Source organism: Sapajus apella, unplaced genomic scaffold, assembly GCF_009761245.1.
Source record: "Sapajus apella isolate SASKATOON/1434 unplaced genomic scaffold, GSC_monkey_1.0 scaffold27, whole genome shotgun sequence".
Lineage (NCBI taxonomy): Eukaryota > Metazoa > Chordata > Mammalia > Primates > Cebidae > Sapajus > Sapajus apella.
This window is the reverse complement of record NW_022436967.1, coordinates 11,102,343-11,107,777: the sequence shown is the minus strand read 5'-3', so window position 1 is coordinate 11,107,777 and position 5,435 is coordinate 11,102,343.

Genomic DNA, 5,435 nt, shown 5'->3' with positions numbered 1-5,435 from the left:
GATATCGGCTCACCGCAACCTCCGTCTTCTGGGTTCAAGCAATTCTCCTGCCTCAGCCTCCCGAGTAGCTGGGACTACAGGCATGCGCCAAAAACATTTTTTTAATTGTTGGCATAGGTGTGGTGAAAAGAAAACACTTTTACAATGCTGGTGGGAATGTAAACCAGTACAACCATTATGGAAAACAGTGTGGAGATTCCTTAAAGAACTAAAAGTAGATCTACCATTTGATCTAGCAATTCCACTCCTGGGTATCTACCCAGAGGAAAAGTCATTTTATGAAAAAGGTACTTGTGCATGCATGTTTATAGCAGCACAATTTGCAACTGCAAAAATATGGAACCAGCCCAAATGCCCATCAACCAATAAGTGGATAAAGAAAATGTGAGATATACATATATATATATCAACAAAATCTATTTTATCTTTAAACCATAATAAAACTGTTTTGTGTGTGTGAGTGCATGCATTCTATCAACAAAATCTATTTTATCTGTAAACCATAATAAAGCTGTTGTTGCAAGTATAGTCTGTGAGTAAATATAGGAAATTATATACATACCATGGAATGAATACTATTCAGCCATAAAAAGTAACAAAATAATGGCATTTGCAACAACCTGGATGGAATTGGAGACCATTATTCTAAGTGAAATAACTCAGGAAAGGAAAACTAAACATCAAATGTTCTCACTTATAAGTAAGAGCTAAGCTATGAGGGTACAAAGGCATAAGAATGATACAATAGACTTATGGATTTTGGGGACTCAGGGGAAAGGGTGGGATTGGTGAGGGATAAAAGACTACACATTGGGTACAGTGTACACTGCTCAGGTGATGGGTGCACCAAAATCTCCGAAATCACCACTAAAGAACTTATCCACATAAGCAACCACTACCTGTTCCCCATAAACCTATTGAAGTTTTTTTTAAAAAAACAATATTTGAATTATTCTACTCCTCAAGCATTTGTGAAAACATTTACATTTGTTTTCATATGTCCATGAATGCTTACAAAACTTGATCATGTATGTGGCCAAGAGAGGAATATTTTTGGCTACATCCTCTAATTAAAAGCCAATAAATCTCAAAAGCTTGAAAACTAGAAATAAAAGGAATATATCAGAAAAAATATATAGGAAATTGCTAACTGTAAATTAATGAGAAGAATACTTCATATTTAAGCCAATGGAGTACACGAAAATAGTACTGAGGAAAATTATAGTCTTAAATAAGTTTGCTTTTAGAGTAAAAGGATGAAAAAAGGAATAAGTGCTCATCTTAAAAAATTTGATTCCTGCCAGCAGGTATTTAAACATAAAAAATGAAATATAAAAATTAGGAAAAGAACAGAAATATGCAATCAGTAAGGGTAAAACAAATTAGTGACAGTAACAATAATAAATATAAAACAAAAACACTATGATCAATATGCTTCCTTTTAGCAGAAAAGATTAGAAATGAGAAAAGAATCACAGAAGAGAGACTCAAAAAGATGAATTGTTCTAATATATGACAGTAAATTTCAAAAACTAAAGAAAAGGAGTTCCTGACAAAACATGAACTGCCAACAATGACCAAAAAGGAAATGGAAATTTCAAGCACTGGACACTACAAAAGAAAATGCATAATTGACTAGCAATCCAACTTTTAAATAAACACTGTTGTATGTAACAAATTTGGTATTTTTCTTAGGTTCCTGACAGTAAACTTCTAAACTCTTGGAGTTTTCCAAGGAACAGGATTGTCCGTTATTCATGGTGTGCCCTTGACACCAAGTCTGAATTTATGCTAGCAAGGTGACCCATTGTGGGCCACTAGATAGTTTCAGGTTGTGGGCTGGCCATAATGGAAAGGCACACCATATGATTAGCGAGTTGGGGCTTTTTAAAAGATGAACTCAGCCCAACCTTCAGGGAGGAGAGGGGGGCTAGAAATTGAGTTCGATCTTGTGACCAGTGATTTAATCAATTTTGTCTATGTAATAAAACCCCAATGAAAACTGGACACTAAATTTCAGGTTTCTCATTGGTGACACAAACTAATGTGCCAGGAGGGTGATACATCTTGATAACACAGAAGCTTAATGTTTGGGACCCTCCCAGACCTCAGCCTATGCATCTCTTCACTCGGCTGGTCCTGATTTATATTCTTTATAATAAAACTGTTGTTGTAAGTATAGCACTTTCTTGAGGTCTGTGAGTCAATCTAGAAAATTATCAAACCTGAGAGAGTAGTGGGTACCTTCCCCACTCCCCCTCCCCCCTCCACCAGAAGCCAACTGGTAAGGAGTGCAGGTAGCCTGAGAACACCTGAGCTTCCAACAGGTGTCTGAAGTGCGGGCAGTCTTGGGACTGTGTCCTCAAAATGTGGAGTCTGCACTAACTCTGGGTAGATAACATAAGAGTTGCATTGTAGTACGAAGCACTGAGTTGGCTTTATAGCTGAATTATGTTGAAATTCAAGAGAAGAGTCCAATTTTTAAATCATCCCAGGACACACACACACAAAAAGTTAATTAATTTGAAAGGCCAAAAACAATCCACATTTATGCCAAAAAAAAAAGTCTGGCAAAGATTAAACTACGGACCAACCTCACTTAAAAATAAAAATACAGTGAAAAACTTCTAAACCAAGCCTTAACAAGAAGAATCTAACAATGTTTAAAAATACTAATTATGGTGGGTCACACCTGTAATTCCAGCACTTTGGGAGGCCAAGGCGGCTGGATCACTTGAGGTCAGGAGTTCGAGAGCAGCCTGGCCAACATGGTGAAATCCCATCTCTACTAAAAAAAAAAAAAACCAAAAAATTAGTCAGGTGTGGTGGCACATGCCTGTAGTCCCAGGTACTCTGGAGGCTGAGGCAGGAGAATTGCTTGAGGGAGAGGGAGGTTGCAGGGAGCCGAGGTTGCACCACTGCACTCCTGCCTGGGCAACAGAGCAAGACTCAATCTCAAAAATAAATAAAGAAAAAATAATAAAAATACTAATTTAACCAAGCAGTGTTATTCAAGAAATTGAAGAATGATCAGGAAATCTATCGACAAAATCTATTTTATCTGTAAACCCATCAAGAACTTTGAAGAGTCTTGGATTTTGCCCTACTTGCAAGGTAACTCAGCCTGACACAGTCTCATTGATGCTGGTAAAGTTGTCAAATACCCAACTTTTGGTAGCATACATAAAACTGCAGGACCAATGGTGAAGAACAATTTATTTTTTAAAAAAATAGCAGCAGCCTGGGTATCGGTAATTTTGTGCCTATTCCCTGAGGCCTAATTCTTACAAGGCAGCACAAATAGAGTGTGATAACATGGGCACATACAGTGGGTTGCATTATAGAAGAAGAGCCTGGTTTAGAAGACAGATTTTTTTTTTCCTTTTCAACAAAACAAACAAAAATCACCACAGAAACAAGTGCAGTGGTGTATGCTGGGGGTGGTTGAAGTGAGAAGATTGCTGGATAACAGAGAGACCCCTTCTCTAAAAGATATATTAATATGTATTTTTAAAAACACATAAATCTACCCTTAAAAATTTATAAGTGTACATAGAGTACAGTGTTACTAATTAAATGCACATTATAATTCAATACATCTGTAGAAATTTTTCATCTTTCATGACTCAAAGTTGGGCTAAAAGTTGAACAATAGCTACCTGCTTCCCCTTTTCCTTCCCTGGTGGAAGGAGCCAAATATCATTCTACTCACTGAACGGGGTGCACGGCAACTTATTCAAGCTTATATTCATGGCATTTGAGGTTGGGGTATGGAAAAATACTGAGGCACTGTGTATGTTGTTTGTGTATGGGAATGAAACTCCTTGACCCTAAAAACAGGACAGGGAGTGGAGTGTGTGGTGTGATAAGGAACACTGAAAACAGCCTCCTGAGAATGCAGTTTGAGTGTGTATAAGGTCACAGGTGCCTCAGCAACCCACCTCAAATGACCATCAAGTGGATGTTTGTAGTTAATACAAGCCCTTTCAATAAATACTTGATGGATAGATGCTGGGCAGACTCTCTCAGAAGAGCTACCCCCAGCCCCAGCTCAGCTGGAACTGAGTACTTAGTTCTTGGCATTCACTGCAAGCTGTAGGCTCTGCAACTGGTGACCCCGACATGATCGCCTTGAATTTACTTGTGAAGGTGAAGAACTCATCAATTTTTCAGGGGATCCAGTTAAGGGACAGTCCTGACTCCCATCAGGAGGATGGAATGCACATGTAAAATATCAGGGGCTACGTTATCATCGGTCAAAAAATGACCAAAAAGCATCAAATATTTTTTAAAACAGTGCAACAGCTATTTAAAACTATCCAGTGCACTGTAGAGCCTGGAGCTCTACCCAAGCTTATCCTCTTATTTCCACAGGAATGCCCTTGGTTTCCTGATCAAGGAACCTTAGATTTAGAGTTATAGGGGCAGGTGGTTTCTCCCTGAAAAGAGGATATAAGAAAGGTCATTTTATTAATGTTATTATTTTGACCACCTTGGCGCTAGTACGCTCTGCATTGTATTTTTTTTTTTTTTTTGAGATGGAGTTTCACTCTTGTTACCCAGGCTGGAGTACAATGGCGTGGTCTCAGCTCACTGCAACCTCTGTCTCCTGGGTTCAAGCAATTGTCCTGCCTCAGCCTCCTGAGTAGCTGGGACTACAGGCACATGCCACCATGCCCAGCTAATTTTTGTATTTTTAGTAGAGATGGGGTTTGATCATGTTGACCAGGATGGTCTTGATCTCTTGACCTTGTGATCCACCCACCTCTGCCTCCCAAAGGCGTGAGCCACCGTGCCCAGCCGTATCCTCTTTTTCTACTAGATTGCGGTGAGTCAAACCGCTCATTTTCTCCACCTGAAGGGAATTCAGGAGATTTAAAGGAAAAGGAAAAACAGAAATCAGAACAACAAGGAGAGGGTCCTTTCCCCTCTTCATTCTCTTCTATGGGGGAAAAAAAGAGACTTTTTCTAGTGAGGATAAGGAGCCTTTCCCTCCCCCCATAGAAAAGCCATTGCCCTCCTTCCCTCCACCTTTAAAGGGATCTGCATCTGTTTGCGCCGTTCAGGCAACAGCGCCTCCCATCCCTCTTGAGGATTGGAGGCTGCCCAAAAGATGGTCCTTGGATAAGACCCCTAGTGAGCGAACATCTATATGATCGGGTGGCCACATCTCCTTGACAAACTTCGCTGCTGAAGGAGTGCCTCCAGGAGGGAAGGAAAGTGGCTGATTATGATTGTCTTCCTAATATGCAAGTCGTCACTTCCTACTTCCAGCACCTGCCTTTCTGGCCTTGTCTTTTTTCTGTTTCCCTGGAGTTTAAGGAAAAGTTGTATGCTGCCTCCTAGATTTTATCCCAGATAACTCTGGATTTCTTGTTGCCCACAGAGGCCTGGGGCAGGAGAGTCACAGAGGTCACTGGCAGTCTAGGCAAGTT